Here is an 18,934-nt window from a genome sequence, read left to right as displayed (position 1 = left end):
ATTCATCCAGAATCCTCAAGTCTTCGTACAGGTCGTGTAAAGTCCATGTTCTTATTCATTAAAAGCTTGTGTGCACAGCCATGTCTTTAAGGCTTTCCTGAAGCCTAGGAGAGTTGGTATCTGCCGTATGTTGCTGGGGAGGGTGTTCCACAGCCGAGGAGCCCTGCGACTGACCAGGAGGACCTCTGTCTTGTCTTGTCTGGATTAAGTTTCAATTTGTTCGCCCTCATCCAGTCCGACAAGCACTGGTTCAGGACCTGAACAGCCTCCTTAGTGACAGGTGGGAAGGAGTGACAGAGCTGAACATCATCTGCGTACAGATGACACCGCACCCCGAAACTCCAGATGATCTCTCCCAGCGGCTTCATGTAGATGTTAAACAACATATGGCAATAGGTGCCATTCCGGCAGGAAGGTAACAGCGCTTCACGCAGTCATGCCGGCCACATGACCTTGGAGGTGTCTATGGACAACTCCGGCTCTTCGGCTTAGAAATGGAGATGAGCACCAACCACCAGAGTTGGACACGACTATACTTAATGTCAGGAAAACCGTTACCCTTTATTTAGCTAAGTAAGTAAGGTAAAGGTAAAGGTTTTCCCTGACGTTAGTCCAGTCATGACTGACTCTGGGGGTTGGTGCTCATCTCCATTTCTAAGCCGAAGAGCTGGCGTTGTCCTTAGACACCTCCAAGGTCATGTGACCAGCTTGACTGCATGGAGCGCCATTACCTTACCGCCGGAGTAGTACCTATTGATCTACTCACATTGGCATGTTTTCGAACTGCTAGGGTGGCAGGAGCTGGAGCTAACAGCAGCTGCTCACGCCGCTCCCGGGGTTTGAACCTGGGACCTTTCGGTCTCCAGCTCAGTGCTTTAACGCACTTCACCACTGGGGCTCCTATTTAGCTAAGTGTGCATTGGGAAACATATTAAAATCAAGAGGGCATTGCCTACTGTCAACCCAGAAAAATAAAAAGATATCACTTTCTCAACCTCAGTCTAGTTTTGCATCCACTTTCCTTTCAATGAGGAAAATTTCCCAAGCAACAAGAGAAGAGATGAAAAAAATCATTGCCAGAGCAACAGTTTTCATGTTATAATCCTAAATTCATAATGGGAAATGAGTCTTCCGGAGATTATTTTAGCAAGACCAAAATGGTTTGAGAGTATTTAGCAAAATTTCAAATATAACAGACTGCACACTGACAGTCAGAAGTCTCCCATTAGAAAGAAAGAAAATGTTTTTGATAGCTACATCCTGGCAGGTGTATTCCGCAAAGCAGTGCTTCTCCAAGTCTTGATCTGTGGATCAGTGCTGATAATTTAACCATTGGCTGCTGATCTCTGGCAAATTTCTATAAATGAAATAACCGGTGAGTGCAAACACAATACCAAGTCTCAGGGTTTTTGTTTGGGGGGAGGGGAGGCTAGAAGGATGCTGGTCCCTGATATCTGATAGTCCGAGATATGCTTCTGTAAATAAACTGAAGTGTGGAATATGATTATATTTACTTTAATTCTATTGACATTTTAAAGAACAATCAATTCCATCAAGCCTATCTAGACTAGAGATGTTCCTTGAGCTCACTATTTTTAGTATTCCATTGTTCTTGCTCTGTTAATTCATCATATTTAGAATCAAGTTTTTCCATTGTGCTGAAATAGCTGTTCTGTGAAAGAAAACGAAACTGCCTTAGAGTAATCCTTAATAAGAAAATATATTTGATAAAAAGCAAGTGAGAAACATACCTTTAAATAATGTGTTTTATCTCATGGTTGATTGTACTTACGGCATCGGTTTATATCGGTTTCCTGCTTCTGGGAACAGCTTGCAGTCACAAAGATTTCAGCATTGACAATTGCATGCTCTTGTTTTCATGGCTTAATGCCCCCTAGGGGTAATTCTTAAAGCTACAAACAGTCTTTTACAGTTTAAAAAAATCCCTTAAAGAATATCCAGTTACAGAGTGCTGTGCTGGGAGTACCTGGGGAAATAGTAAAAGGAAACACAGCTGAGAGCCACTGTGGTTTGACTTCACTCCAGATACTTTGAAACTATGTTGGCAAAAACAAGATTTTAAGTAAAACTGTTTCCTTTGGTAACATACCCAGAACTGCAGGTTTGACATTTTTGTACTTTATATGTATAGGCCAAAGGGGAAAAGGACTTCTATGAGAATGTCGCACATACGGTATCAGGATAGCATTATAGAAAAAGAATAAGAGAAACGGAACAAAACGATCACTACTAGGCCTGTGTGATCAATGAAAAAAAGGGTTTCTAAAATATCATAACAGATCTGTATCACAAATATAACGCTATAATGAAATGTTTGTTACTTTTTCGTTATGTAGTTGCACAAGTGGGGATGTTTCTGGGGCTCTTTTGTCCCTCATTTTCAGAGCTATTGGGGTGAAACTTGCCACAACAGTAGAACACATTTACCACTGTTATCTGTTATGCTACCACGCTATCTTAACTACTTGGAAGGTGAACTGGCTGTGCAGGGAATGGATCAGAGACTATTTAGTTGAATCAAACAAGAATTTATTAACTGATAAGAATTTTAGACTTTCTTACCTTTTGAGTGTCACTACAAAGTTTTTATGAGGAAAGGTAAAGTCTTTAAGAGATAGACACAACTGAGACTCTTGAATCGTTACTTCTTATTGTCGCTTTCTTGTATGGTGTTCAACTGACTTTAAGATGGTCTTAATATCTAACTCCAACTGGACTTGAATCAAGATCCAAATGGACTTTAAAACAGTTCCAACTGGACTTGAATACAGCTCCAAGTGGACATGTTATTAGTAGACTTTCCGGCTTTCCTCTCTCTTCACCTTCTACTCACAAAAAAGGCTGCCTCTTCCAAGAACCAGAAGTCCCTTGCCTGAGGATCCTCCCTGAGGGGATTCTTAAAGGAGCAGGGCGACGGAAGGTTCAAATGCAAAGAGGCTGTCTAGATTGAACCCCCCCCCCCCCCCGGAAAATGTACATAAAATATTAATCCTTCTTACTAAAAAGGGCTTAACTAGGGGTAAACAGTGAGGGTCTTCATGGGGCACGACTGTTACCCACCAAGTTTCACACATTCACTAATCTTTATGAATTTCAAAAAGTTTTAATGAACAACATTTTTTTAAAAGCTATAAGAGCTATCTCCTTGAATTTCTATTTTCAATTATACAACATAACAAAGGCATAATTCCTCCAAGTTTCAGAAAGATTTGCACAAATACTGATTTTTAGGGCATTTTAACCAACATAAATGTAATTGTACTTTTTCACTAGAAGACCCTTGGTGCCACCCAGTCCAACCCTCTTCTGCCAGGCCGTAAAAGTACAGTCAAAGCACCCCCAACAGATGCCCATACAGCTTTTGAAATTCCCAAAAATCACACAGCCATCATGCTTTCATGCAACATATTGATTTCTCCTTTGTTGGATTACAACCCCCTTAATTTCCAGACAGCAAAGTCAGTGATCAGAGATTATGGAAATTTTACTCAAATAAGATCTGGGAACTCAGTGTTGTTTAAATGTATAGTCCCCATCTGCTTCAATGAAATGGCATCTCTGCACATGCACCCCTTAGAATTCTATGAATGTCTTAGGACACTTTTGAGATCTATGAATGGAAATGACATTAATTGAATATCACAAGGATTTTATGTTTAAATTTAACAGGAATGGTGTATATAGCAATATGGACTTGCATTAGGATACCTGCTCCATATTTTTGCTTGACATGACAAAATCCAGGAGACTTTAGTTTGAGATAACACCTCTTCAAAATCAAAGGTCATCATGAATCCTCCATATAAGGTTTTTCTGGATATATTCTCCAGAATCCAGGCACCATATATATGTTTTTATATGTTTGTTCATACTGTAAGCCGCCCTGAGTCCCCTATTGGGTCAGAAGGGCGGGGTAGAAATACTGTAATAATAAATAAATATATGAACTTCCTGAAATGTGGAGCTTTTTGAGTTTGGGAAGATATGATGAAGACATTTGTTCAGACAGTTTGCTACCTGAGGTGCAGCGACTGAGTTCAAACCCCCAAGTCAAGTACATAGTACTCAGGACCAAGCATTTTGTCATTTAATATCTAAATAAATGAGTATCTTTAAAAATCTCAAAATCATTTCCCATCTTGTTTTGCAGTAAATGTTATATAATATGCTGTCACATCATAACACTCCAAACATGTTACTTGAGGCATTATTTATTCATTCACATTTTTATATTCTATTGTTTATCTAAAGATTTCAGGGTGGTACATAATAAAATCAACACGATCAGTTTGAACAATGTAAATAATGAAATGATTTTAAAAGGCCAAAAACTTATTAAACAACTAGCAAGTTAAAAGAAGACAAATTAAACCCAGTTATAATTCAAAACCATGCACACATGTGGATCTGTGCAACACTCATTAGGTTCCAAGGACTTTTGTAAACAGTCATGTTTTGAATTTGCCCCGAATGACAGCAATGTAGGCACCAACTTCGGCTATAAGGAGATGGTATTTCATAGCTGGTGTGCCGTCTTGAACAATTACTATTTAAAAGCAGCCTCTTTCCCTTAGCTTCATTTCCCCTCTCCTGGCCCCATATTCCTTCTGGCATTTTAATTAAACCTGTGGTGACTGGAGAAAAAGGGATCTAAGAATTATGGCAGTGGCTCTGACCACTGCTACTCTGGTTGAAACACAGAAGGTGACACAGGAATGAAAAAAAGGAAAGAAAAGAAAATCTATTGCTATACTTATACCTTACAAATCAAAATTAAGAATTTGGAGCTTTTGAGCAGCTTAGATAGCAGGCTTGAAAATTAATACATAATTAATTGAGAATACATATCTTGGCTAAACATATTTCACAGAATGGTCTTAATATCAATGCACAGTGCGAAACAAATTATTAGCAATTTGGATATACTTTTTCGTTTCATGTACATCCATTTCCCATTAGATGTTGCCTTCTCCAAATATAGGACTTGGTTGTGGTCTCTCTGAATCACTGAAACTGGTCTTGAACCTATGCAGAATCTCACCTGAAATATTCCCAATCTCAGTCATTTTTTGGCAGAAATCCTCCACATTCCCACATGCATTTTTATATGTACAGTAGAATCTCACTTATCCAACACTCACTTATCCAATGTTCTGGATTAGCCAACGCATTTTTATAGTCAATGTTTTCAATACACCGTGATATTTTGGTGTTAAATTCATAAATACAGTAATTACTACGTAGCATTACTGCATATTGAACTACTTTTTCTGTCAAATTTGTTGTATAACATGATGTTTTGGTGCTTAATTTGTAAAATCATAACCTAATTTGATGTTTAATAGACTTTTCCTTAATGCCTCCTTATTATCCAACATATTCGCTTATCCAACATTCTGCCGGCCCGTTTATGTTGGATAAGTGAGACTCTACTGTACCTCAAAGTTATTCCTTCCTTGTTACCGACTATGAAAGTTACTTTTGCACTGAAAGGGAATTTGATTCAAATCATGGTCCAATGATACAGCTAATTATCTTTTTGGCTTCAACAGTCCTTGTGATTCCATGCTCTTCACTGCTTAACTTTTTAATATCAAATACTTCCATTCTATCTTTTGTTTCATGTTGGTTCTCTGGGATAAATTATTTCATCATTTTGAAAGTGTACATATTGGCCAGATAATTTCTGAGAATGCTATATGTCTTAAGATAAGATTAGGAAAAGTCATCTGTCTCAATTCATATTTTGTCATCCCGTTGATCACTGTAGTTACTTACAGTGTATCCACACTGTAGAATTAGTGTAGTTTGACACCACTTTAACTGCAATGACTCAATATTATGGAATCATAGGAATATTATGGAATCATAGGAATATGAGTTATGGCTATGTCTGCAGCTCTTCTGAAGCATGTCTTTTTTCTTGTAGAATAGTCATTAGGTTCTAGTGCCCTATAGTAATTTAACATTATGCAGATAGGGGCTTTGTTAGAGTTGTGCTTTCATCAATATCTACTTACCTTGGAACCCTCTACTGTGTTGTGCCTCCCTCTGACAGGACAGCAGTCATAGCCAAGCCACAAGTATGAATGTTTGAGGAGTAATCCAGCACAAAAGCAAACAGGTTGCTTTCTGGAAGCAACGCTGGAGACAGCTTGTTGAAGGCATCCATCCCAGTTCTGATGCATTGCTTGGAACTTGGTGAGTTCAAGCAGTAGGTTCTTTCTACACATTCTTCTACCATTTGGACAGACTTTCTCAGCTTCTTGGCCACTGAATTATTTTGATTCATGCCAATCACATTCTCCAAAGAGTTTTTTTTAACAGATAATAATAAATTACTTTCAAGGGAGTTTCCCAAGTCTGAAGGGAATGTAGTAGCGTGTTTTCAGCTATTTCGGAATCTAACACAAGATTTCAGCAGACATAGTAACAGACAGAGACAAAGAAACACAGTAAGCTCATCCAGAGGTCCAAGATTCGAAATAAATCTATGAGCAGGAAGTGCACAAAATTGGGGAAAATGAGCAGTTGGAAACAAAAAATACCCATCACTTGCTGTGAGATTTATATGTACTTGACTTTGGGTTCATTAATTGTTCTTATTTAAGAGGCACTGATTACTCAAAACTGTTCCTTGTCATGGAGATATTCCATAAATGATGGGTGTATTTCTTCAGTGTCCTCCAACTCCAATTGAATTTGGGAAGCCCTGTACTGGAACTCATCATCAGCTACGCTGGTTAGAAGATGCTCGGATTGAGTGAGGAGGAGTAGCATCTGGAACCCAAGGCCTTTTAATGTTATCTAACTCTTCTCATCCAGTTCCTTCCACTTTATGGGGAGAGTTATAACATTTGAGAGATTGGGAGAGAGGTTCTTGTCAAAAAGCTATTCAAATGGAGAACACCTGTAGATATGTAAGATCTCAACTCCTTGATTTCATAGATGACTTCTAGAAGATCCATTGTTGTCAGGTATTGGCTTACTCAATTAAGAAAACCAGGTTCTTCTTCAGGAGCAAATCTTTATTTAAGATAACCAAGCAGGAAACTATACCTTGGATGTTGTCAGATCTGATAAGTATTACCTGCACCATAGCTTTATTGGCAACACCATTCAAACAATATTGATGTACATATTGATCTATTAATCATAACATTCTATAGCTCGGCTCTGTGTCATTCTTCCATGGGAGCAACCTTGGGACTATACAGATTCCTACAGCTGTCTCATAAACCTGCCAAACAAAGATAAGCATGCCTAACTAATGAGAACCTGTTCTACAAACCTCTACTAAGCAAAGTAATATCAGCATGTTAAAAAAATAACAACACCCATTATGCGGAATACAAATGCATAGCTGTATAAGCAGATAACTGAAAGTGATACATAATAATAATAATAATAATAATAATAATAATAATAATAATAATAATTTATTTATTTATTTATACCCCACCACCATCTCCTTGAAGGAACTTGGAGCGGCTCACAGAAGCACCCCATGTGCCACATAACAATACACAAGTATAAATACAATGACCTGAGTATAATCATCAGCACATAAAATCCCACTAATAAAATTTTAAAGTATAAAACTATAAAATTCCTAAAACACAGTAGAACCTGCAGATAAGCCAGCTATCTATTGTAACAATCAAAGTGCGGGGCAGTACAATGGGTGGGTGGTTCATCAAGCTGACCATGAATTACTCAGGATCAAAGGTCTGTCTGAAGAACCATGTTTATAAACTCACCCAAAAGGCCTGAAAAGAGGGAGCTAATCTAATTTCTTTAGGGAAGGTATTCCAGAGCCGGGGAGCCACCACCTAAAAGGCCCTCTCTCTCATCCCCAACAACCGTACTTGAGACAGTAGTGGGACTGAGAAAAGGGCCTCCCCAGCAGATCTTAATGCCTGCACTGGTTCATAGAAGGAGACGTGGTCTCCTTCTACAATATGATATGCCTCAAGGAGACTTACAGTCCTGATCAGGTGGACTTTAAACTAGGTTGTGTGAGGGAGGATGACAATATCCTTGGGAACAGTAGTTTATCAAGGCCAAGAGTAAACAGCCAAAAGGCTAAAGAGACAAACACAATAAGTACCAAGCAGTGAGAGGACAATAATATCAAATAAACAGCTAAGGGGAATGTGCTATGGCCTTAGATGTCTTTACACTAATTCCCAGAGCATGGGAAATAAACAAGATGAACTGGAACTCTTAGCATGACAAAACAGTTACAATGTAATAGACATAACTGAAACCTGGTGGGATAAGTCCTAAAATTCTAATGTAGCAATGGAGGGGTATAACCTATTTCAGAGAAATAGACCAAGCAGGAGAGGGCTTGGAGTAGCATTATATGTCAAAAAATATTTGCACCTCTGAAGAGATGCAATACTTCAATACAAGAAATTAGGGTGAGAGCATCTGGCTGAGACTTAAGGAAATGAGGATGTTAAAAAATGTACTTGTGGGGGTCTACTACAGACCTCCAAGCCAGACTGAAGAACTTGATGAAGCCTTCCTTGACCAGATGACCAAACATACAGAAAGGATATAGGAGTAATGGGGGATTTCTAATACTTTGATATTTGTTAGGAAGCAAACTTTGCGAAGACTACAAAGTCCAACAAATTCCTCACTTGCTTGCAGACATTTTTATTGTCCAGAAGGTAGAAAAGGCAACAAAGGGATCAATTATTCTGGATCTGATCCTGACAACACTGAAGACATGGTCAATTGTGTGGAAGTGGTGGGATCCTTAGGTGGTAGTGACTATGTGCTCCTGGAGTTTGTGATACAAAAGAAGGATACAGCATGAGGATTCAGCACGAAGTTTTTTGGATGAACGGATCTGATCAAATGTTTTAAATTTATATATTGTAATTTTATATTGTATTTAATAGTCTTAATTGCTTTTATGTATTGGTTGATGTTGTTTTTATGTGGGCATCAAATTGTTGCCTTTGTTGTAAGCCGCCCTGAGTCCCTTCGGGTGAGAAGGGTGGAAAATAAATATTGGAAATAAATAAAAATAAATAATAAATAAGGAGGAAACTAAGAAAAGTTAAACGCGCATCCTAGACTTTAGGAGAGCTGACTTCAGAAAATTTAAGGAAATACTGAGCGTGATTCCATGGACAGGAATTCTAAAAGAGAAGGGAGTTAATGATGGATGGGAGTTTCTTAAAAGTGAATACTGAGGGCACAATTGCAAACAGTGCCAGCAAGGAGAGAAAAAATAGATTTGTAAAGCAACCAGAATAGATCTTCAAGGAACTTTTAACTGAGCTAAGATTTAAAAAAGACATGCACAAGAGATGGAAAAGGGGGGAATTCATCAAAGAGGAATTCTAACAAATTCTAACAAATTTAGGGGAAAGGTTCGTAAGGCTAAAGCCCAAAATGAGCTCAGGCTTGCCAGAGAGATTAAAACCAATAAAAAGGGGGTTCTTTGGTTACATCAGTAGAAAAAGAAAGAAAAAAATGATAGGACCTCTTCATGGAAAACGTGGTGAAATGCTAACAGGGGATAGGGAAAAGACAGAGCTGCTCAACACCTTATTTTCCTCAGTTTTCTCCCAAGAGGAGATTGGTGTTCAACCGAAGCAAATGAAGTGGACGAAATGCAGCTCAAAATAGATAAAGAAGTAGTCCAGGAATACCTGGCTATTCTGAATGAATTCAAGTCTTCAGGGCCAGATGAACTGTATCCAAGAGTATTGAAGGAACTAGCAGAAATAATTTCAGATCCACTGCCAATAATCTATGGGAATTCTTGGAGAACAGGAGAATGCTATAAATAAATAAGTCTCAGCAGACTGGAGGAGGGCAAATGTGGCCCCTATCTTGTTATGATACTGTTGTGTATCATTGTGTAAGCCGCCCTATGGGAGATGGAGGTGGGGTATAAATAAAGGATTATTATTATTATTATTATTCAAAAAGGGAAAAAGAGGATCCAAACTATTACTGTCCAGTCACCCTGACATAAATACCAGGAAAGATTCTGGAGAAGATCATTAAGGAGGCCGTCTGCAATCACTTAGAAAGGAATACTGTGATTACAAACAGTCAACATGGATTTCTCAAAAACATGTCATGGCTATTGTCAGAAATATTAAAAATTAACTAGGTATTTTTAATTACAGAAATGTGAGTCAAGCACTGAAAGGGTTAAATAAGCTAGCATTGCCCTGAAGAGAGTAGGACGAAGCCTGTTAGAGTTAGTGGGCCAAAGCTAGTGTAGTCCTGAGGAGTGTGAGAAAGCCTCAGTGTGAGAGAGGTCTCAGTGTGAGAAAGCCTCAGTGTGAGAAGGCCCAGTGTGAGAAGCTTCGGTGAGAGAAGCTCCAATGTGAAGGCTGCTGTGTGTAAAAGCCTCGTTGTGTGAAGCTCCTGTTAAGTTTGGTGTGAGAGGAGGCTCTATGAAAGAGAAGCTGTTTATCTGCATGAGGCAGAAGCTCAATGTGGAAGCAAAGAAGGAAGTATAAAGAACTTTATTTGTGTTATGGAAACCTTGTTCTTGTAAATAGTGCAACCATATTGCTATAAAGAAAAGCCTCCTAAGGAAGATACAACATCAGTCTGTGTGGCGCAGCTGGTTAGTAGCCAGTTGCAATAAATCACTACATTCTGAGAGGTCATGAGTTCAAAGCCAGCCCGGGTCAGGGTAAGCTCCTGACCATAAATAGTCCAGCTTGCTGTTGACCTATGTATCTGAACGACAGTTGCATCTGTCAAGTAGGAATTTAGGTACCACTTATGCGGCGAGGCTAATTTAACTAATTTACGACACCATAAAATCTCCAGCAGTATGCAGAAGAGGAGGAAGTTTCCATCTAGGACTTGGTGTCGTAGTGGATGATGAAGCAGCAGTTTGCCCTGTGGCCGGAATCGTGCATATCCTCACGAAACCAAAAGTTGGAGTGGTAAATTGCCTTTGTGTCTCTGTCTATATGTAATTGTCTATATATGTTGTTTGTCCAATAGCAATGAATGTTTGTCATTATATGTGCATTGTGATCTGCTCTGAGTCCCCTTCAGGGTGAGAAGGGCGGAATATAAATACTATAAATAAAATAAAAATAACTTTTGGCTACGGGTGCTGGGTCACACTGCTGCTAATAAGTTATTCTGCTATACATTTATGGGGAGGGTCTTTTGTTCATAAGCCCACTCACCCAACAGCTATCTGTCTGGGGTGCTTTGATTGCACTTTTCTTGCATAGTAGGGGGTTGGGCTAGATGGCCCATGTGGCCCCTTCCAACTCTATATTCTAAAGAAACATGGCAGGACTTAAGCTTCTGGCAATAGTTATAGATAAACAACTTATAATTTCCTCAATTATGATCATTGTTTTAATGTGCAAATTGTAGAACTCGGGATTAACAATTCTGTAGATTAACTATGAGTACCGATACTGTTATGGTTGAGCCTTATGGCTCCGATACTGGGAGACGTGGTCGTAAGACTCCTCGGGAGTCAGATACTCTCGAGGAGCGAGAAAGGAAGCGGCTGCGGGACTTATTTGCAGAACCATCTGACGAGGATTCCTTTGAGGGTTTTACTGAGAGAATGGAGGAAGAGATGGTTAGCTCAGAGGAGGATGACATGGAATGGACTCGTGTAAGGAAGGATTTGGGTGCCACTGGCAATGATAGTATGGAAGGCGATTGGGGACCTTCAGGATTAGACCCGTGGACAAGCTGGAGGGATGGGACGGGATCCACAGCTGGGGATGCTGTGGGGCGTAGTCAAAGGTGTTTCAGTTCTGATGAGGAAAGTGATGAGGAAACGCCTGGAATTAGGGTAACAGCTGATAGTGATGAGCTGTAAACTGGCATAAAATGGGGTTTGGAAGCAATGGCTAATTGCGTTGGGCAAGGTAATCTGGACGAACGCTTGGGCTCTGTGTGGGAAATTCCTGAAGACGGGTGTGATTCGTTTGCTGACTACGTAAGTTACCAAGGACACTGGGCATAGACGGCGGGAGGAACTGTGTGGGCTTTTGTTGTGCAACCTGTGCTTAATCTTAATAGCTTGGACCTCCGTCGTCTTCTTGACGGACGCCATCTGTTTATTCTGGACTGACTGACTGACTACGGCCTCGGACTCTCCTTCCTGTGATTATCGTTGGACCTGGTGAACTACAAACGTCTGTACCTGCCTTATGACCTTCGGACCGGATTGGAACTTCGCTGACCGCTTCTGCCCTTGAATGCTACGTTTGTATCTGGAAATTGCTTGCTGTGTGGAGGAGTAACCTCTTAGTTACTCAAACATAGCTTTTGGCAGCAGAGAAGCATCTGCTGCCAGTTTTTTGTATTCCTTTGAACCTTTTGTTCACCAGCTTTTGTTTGTTTTAGTCCCAGGCTGAAGTAAGCTTTTTTGGTTTAACCCGGATTAAACTCCGGTTTAATCCGGTTTATCTTTTGAACGTTTTCCTTGTGTCTTTTTACTTTTAAGGCCAATGTTTGCCTAGCCCTTGTCTTTTACGGGCATTTTTGGTTCTGTAACTCCAATAAACTTTGTTATATCTTATCTTGTGGCGTTCTGTCCTTGACAGATACACTATAGAATTAATCTGGTTTGACACCACTTTAAATTCTATGGCTAAATGTTACGGAATCCCCAGCGTTGTAGTTTTACAAAAACTTTAGCTCTCTCTACCAATGAGTGCTGGTGTCTCACCAAATTAAAAATCCCACGATTCCATAGCATTGAGTCATGGCAGTTATAATGGTGTCAAACTGCATTAATTTTACAGTGTAGATGCAACTTATGTCATCTATCATAATATGTAATGTCCCTGTTTGCATTCTGAGCTAGGGGACTCTCACTCTTCCACTGCAGATAGGTCTACCAAAGAACTTTCTCTTTTTATCCATCCTGACTCTCCCATTTCTCAATTTCTTTCCATGTCCTAAAGTTTTAATATGTGTGCGTGAAAGAGAAAATCTCCTTTCTTGTTATTTCTTGCTTGTCATTATAAACATAGTTATCCTCTGTGCTCGCCTAACAAAGAAGCCAGTAAACTTCACATAGGTCTGAGACAATCTGTCTGGTGATTCAGATCTATAAGCTCAGATAAATCTCTTCACAGTTCTTCTGGTCTGATTCAGGATCCATACATTTGTATAGATTACTCCTTTCCAAAGTATATGATGTGGTGGGTTTTTTTTTTCCAAATTATGATTTACATTAATCTTATCCTAGAAAAACCTTTTACATTGTGTAAAGCTCAGTTATATTTCTAAAATGTGGAATTTGACAGTGAGATATTATAAATAGATTTTCTGAAGTGTCACAATTGCAAAGAGCTTAGTGCTTGAATATGGAAAAGAGAAAGCACTCACCATCTATCACTGTTTATTGCTCAATTTACAACCTTATGTACATTTCACATTCATTGTTTTCCCGTTTGTGTTTGTTGCCCCAGGGTTTGCCTGGTGTGCCAAGCTCTGATTGATTTCCACGAAGGCACACAGGGTGGAGGGCTCCGTGGCATTTTATTTCTTCTTATGGCCAAGGAAGGATGTCAGCAGAATCCTCCCAGATCTGGCATGCCTTATCTTTACACACACTGACATTTTATAGACATTTGTACCAATAGCACTGCTGTTACTGGTACAAATTACAAGTCACAGTCTTATTGGTTCAAAATACATTTATTGTTGTAAAGTTTACGGGTGTGATTGGTGTCAAGTGTGGTGGGAAACTTAATAAAGCCTTTCACCGGAAGAATTCCTGAGTCTGCCCTCTGTATCGGCACCACACTTTTCCACCCGTGAGAACGCATTAACATAGGAAGTGATTGTTTCAGGGGGGAAATTATGTGGTGGGGAAAGAGAAGCTATCAATGCTGCTCAGCTGGGGGTTGTTTTCCTGCTTCTGAAAATGAGTGGAGTAACTGGAGGTAATTTCTGAACCTTTCGGGTTGCCTAGATTGGTTTTCTGAGCAGACAGAATACTTATCTTAATCTATATGATTGATATGTACTAGTGTAATTCATAAGAATAACTTGTAAGAATGTTATGAACTTGTTTTAATTCCTTTCTCTGGTGGTGAGATTGAAGAAAAAATCTGTTATCAAAAAATAAAGAACAGGAACTGTCTCTGCTGCAACACATTTGTGGAGGTCTCCCTTGACCTCACATTTGGGACAGCAAACAGAGGACATCCTCTGTCATCTTTAACGAATGACTAGAGGTTCCTCATGCCATCTGGGTCACCTTCCTAAATGAAATTTGATTCCACAGAGTGGAATCTTTCTGTTATCCATTATCACCAATAGGAAATAATAGAGGGATCACCTCCCTTGCCTACTGGCTAGTTGCATCACAGAACTAGTTAAGGAGCCGTGGTCGTGAAATGGGTTAAACCCTTGTGCCAGCTGAACTACTGACTAAAAGGTTGGGTAGCTGACCTGAAAGTTGCCGGTGTGAATCCATGAGACAGAGTAATCTCCCGTCTGTCAACTCTAGCTAATGGGAATATGAGAGAAGCCTCCCAGTAACATATCTGGGTGTCTCCTGGGCAACGTCTCTGTAGATAGCCAATTCTCTCATACTAGAAGAAACTTGCAGTATGTTCTCTAGTTGCTTCTTACATGATAAAAAATCACAGAACCTTCCCTATTATCTCAAATTATTAACTGTTGATTACATTACCAGACATTTTTTCTCATTCAGGAGTGGGGTTTTGTGGACTGGCATTCTTTGGATGAGCCTTATCAAAATAGTTTGTAAACTGGACCTCCTCCCCCAACCCCCTTCCTTTCAAGGGTTGCCTTGATAAATTATTGCTTGTGAAAACATTCTAATAATGATTGAAATAATATTGCTAGGAAAACTGATTCTAATACTGATCTAAATACAGTAGAGTCTCACTTATCCAACATAAACAGGCCGGCAGAACGTTGAATAAATGAAAATGTTGGATCATAAGGAGGAATTAAGGAAAAGCCTATTAAACATCATATTATGTTATGATTTTACAAATTAAGCATCAAAACCTCATGTTTTACAACAAGTCTGGCACTTGTTTGGGAGTATGACTACACTTGTGTTGTTGTTGTTGAGCGTGCTGGCCCGCTGCGCGTTGCTGCCTAGAGAAACTGCTGTGGATCTGGGCAGGAGGCAGATAGTGTTGGATAATATAGAACGCTGGATAAGTGAAGGTTGGGTAAGCGAGACTCTACTGTACTGTGAAGAGTGTTCTGATTGGTTGCTGAAGCAAACTCCAAAGATCCAAGTAGGGACAAAGTGAACCTGGGCACGATAGGGCATCACGCCCACGGAGGCTGATTGGGTGTTTCTATTTGTTTTTTGCCCAGAAAACAGATTCCCATTTAGTTAGACTCACCTGAGGCTTGGAATCCAACCTGGCAAATGATTCTTTAAAAATCCATAAACATTAAGCATATTTATGTCATAGCATTAAGCTTAGTCAGTCTTGAACCTTCCTGTATTGTAGTATAAGAGACATCTTGTTTGCTTTTATTTACTTTCTCAGTAGTAAATGCATTTTGGTTAACCACAATGGCAAACTTAGTCAAGGCATTTATGTCAACAAATCCTTCTTCTCAACAAAGTAACATTCTTAGTTTCTAGGGCAGCAGACTGGATTCTAAGTAATAAGGTGTTTATAAGTCATGCTGTAAATCTGGGGTTATAAACATGTCTACTTTTCTATTAAACCTGCTGCTGTGCTTGAGGCACAATAAGCTCTCTTTTAAATTTTATGGTGGCAAGCATGTTGGTTTTCCAGTTCTGATTGCTGTTGATTTAGCAGTTGCCAAATTCTCCTGCTAGGCTCTTGACCTAAGTCAAGTTCCCTGGTGATGTCATAAGATACCTTAGAATTTAGTAATTGATGGTTCCTGCTGGGAGCCAGTAAGAGGTTCTCACATTTCCCCATTTACCAGCCTCCCTCCTCCTAGTCCTTTTGTTGTAGGAAGTTTTCGGAATAGCATTAAGAAATGGGCACATTTTTCACCGCTGACTTCTAATTAGTCATTTTCCAAAGTAAATACATTCTGTGCAACAAAAGTTCAAATCTGGAAAAGTTTTATGGGCACATTCTTTTGAATTCTCTATTTTCATACATCCCCAAAATTTTAGCAACAATGGAACAGTTCTTGGAAACTTACTCACCCACTAATTCTTAATCTGTTTATCATGCTCAGTGAGCAATCAACAGTTGCTAACACGATCTTTCAGGGATGACAGTGAAAAATCAAATATTGAAAAGGATTGTCAGGCAATTCTGTGCAAATAGAGCTATAGGTTGGGTCGCTTCAATGACGGTTCACTCTGTGTCAACATATGTAAAACCAACCAAAGAAAACCCAAAAACACCTGCCACATATATCTGCTACAATTCATTTCTGAACTCACACATGTCCTTAAAGTCTTTGGAGAGGGTTTTGGAGAGTATATGGGTTCTTGAAACAGTAGAAAGATCTCCTGTGATGCAAAGCTTCAAAAATAAGGGTTTTATATTAGAACACAACTCATTATATGGTAAATCAGAAATGTGAAACTTCCTGCCTATGAGCCAAAGCTTCACCGTAGAACCCCACAAACCCCAGATGTCTTTGCAAAGCTCCCACTGTATAAAGGTAAGAGGAAATTCTGTCAAGAACTAGTGCATCAAAGCAGTTCCAAAGGGAGACAATTGAACAGTAGCAAAGGGAAGATTACAAGGAAGGTAGTTTTAAATGTCCCTTCCTAGAATCTGTATGCTCAGCTGACACACAGCAAAGGTAGGGGAATACTGTTGATGGTTGGTGATGTTGAGCAGTTTACTTTACAAGCCTGATCAGCTTCTATACTGATCATGAAGGAGGTTAAGCCATCTTTATGACAACTACAGAAACTGATGGGTTGGTGAAGCAGGGACAGACACCCTGTTCTGCTTATCTGTCTCTCTAAGGCAGAATAAATGTGTTTGAATAAAGAGTTTCAAAGCAGTTAGTAGAATGATTTCTGAATATGGAGCCCAGCCATAGCTTACTTGTTTGATGTATAACATTAGGAAAGAAGGACTTGCCATTTGTAATTCCACGTGTAAGTCAATACTACATTCACCCAAACTTTGGACCCCACTCAAATGTCTGCATTCTCTCTACATGTGAGCTGTGTTCTGTCCACAATGAATGCAGTGAAAGAAGCTGCTGTGGTTTAGTCAAGCACTGGCGAAAACATGACTGTTGTGCTCATGAATCTGAGCTAAGATTTCGATTTGCTTAGAAATGTTGGAGGGAAGGGTTTGCTTTAGTCTATTTCTTTTACACCATATCTGCCTTTGCTCACTTTTCCTTTTCATGTATCTTGCAGGAGTCATTTTCTTTAAGGGATCATAGTGATATATGACAAATGTGTTGCTTCATTTCAAGATGACCAAGTGGCATCAATCCAGGTTAAATAACCTGAAAGGGCAGCTGCAGTTTCAAAACTGACAAGGGAATGTGTCATAGGGAGGTTCTGAATATTTTAATATTATTTTTTTCTAAAAGCAAATAAAGGAAGAGTTTATTTCAGTAAAATGTCCCTTTTTAAAATAGCTTGATTATGTATATGTGTTGGATTAGGAAAAAATAGCAAGTGTCCAAACACTTAAATACTGTATGCATAACAGGCAACAAGGCAGTGACAGATGTTCTGAATAAGACCCATAAGGTATATAGCAAATCCCACTCCAAACTGAAATAATATTCTTTTTTAACTATCATTGATAGTGTTCATCAGATGTAATGTGTGAATTATAATCTTATCCATTAGTTGAATTAGCAATTTCCTCATACACTGATTTTTGTTTAGGACTTCATGACTTTTTGATTGAATTTATGCCACAGCTTAACTAGAATCTGTTTTTGTGACAGAAATGAAGATGCTGGCAAGCCAATATCTCACTAGCACCCAATGGTGTTATTACAGCAGAATTAGAAGAACTATGGGATAGCATCAGGGGAGGAAATTTTTATTCAAATATTTATAGAATGGTGAGGAAATTGGATCAAGTAGGTATAAGCAAAATGACATTGACTGCAATGTACCAGTTCATCCCTCCCTTGTTTTTCTTATTTTTTAAAATGTTTAATATGTTATTACATAAAATTATGCATAAAAGCATAAAGTCTGGTAACACTGAGTTTATTTAAATACATTTTTCTGTTCTATCATTCAAAAGAATAACAAGAAGAATCAATGTTTTCATACATCAAATGCTTCATCAGTCTTGTATATCAATTTCATCATGATTTCAATGTCCCAAATATTTACAAACCAGTCAAATAACAAGAAATGGGTGAAGGGAAGAACACTACATTTCTAAAATATAGCTATTGAAATTTTATCTGCTGCCTAGTAAATGAGCAATTAATTCAAAGTCTTTGTCATCATTAAGTTATTTGATATATAAATCAGAAGTCTGTCTGAGTCTATTCATCACATATACTTCAAGATCACCTTCCAGAATGTTTTCATCATTACATAATGCCCAAAGATGTGTTTTGGACACCCAATATACCTCACTGCCATTCAAACCTTGCTTGCCAAAGACCTAGGCCACACCTACACTGGATGTTACTCTGGAGTATTTACACCCTGGAGCTGCCCAGAGCCCAGCACATACCTACTAAATTCAGGGCCTGTGTTCAGATGGTGTGGCACTTCACCATGCTCAACCATCCTCTTGTCCCCTTCTCACTGCCACCACTCCTTGCCAGCCATAGAGATCCCTGCAAGCGCCTGGCCTTCACATGTCATGTCTGTTGATGTCAGAATGGGGTGCCTGCATGTGTTATATCCCAGCCACCTTTGGGTTCTGAACCTGGTTCAGAAATAAACTTTGACCAGGATGAAGCTTATTCTGACTTTTTACCCAGTTCTCCGAGATCC

General features: G+C 39.2%; 1 long non-coding RNA gene across 1 annotated transcript; it reads right to left on the bottom strand.

Moving 5' to 3' along the window:
- Positions 1–1,499: 1,499 nt before the first annotated feature.
- LOC134296782 (uncharacterized) lies at positions 1,500–2,062 on the bottom strand. Its single transcript, XR_010003635.1, has 2 exons — positions 1,793–2,062; positions 1,500–1,672 (listed from the first exon to the last, which is right to left on the bottom strand). It is a non-coding gene; the product is annotated as an uncharacterized LOC134296782 (long non-coding RNA).
- Positions 2,063–18,934: the final 16,872 nt, after the last annotated feature.

This window comes from Anolis carolinensis, chromosome 2, assembly GCF_035594765.1.
Source record: "Anolis carolinensis isolate JA03-04 chromosome 2, rAnoCar3.1.pri, whole genome shotgun sequence".
Taxonomy (NCBI): Eukaryota; Metazoa; Chordata; class Lepidosauria; order Squamata; family Dactyloidae; genus Anolis; species Anolis carolinensis.
The sequence above is the reverse complement of the archived record's forward strand: the minus strand, read 5'-3'. Positions and strand labels throughout refer to the sequence as shown.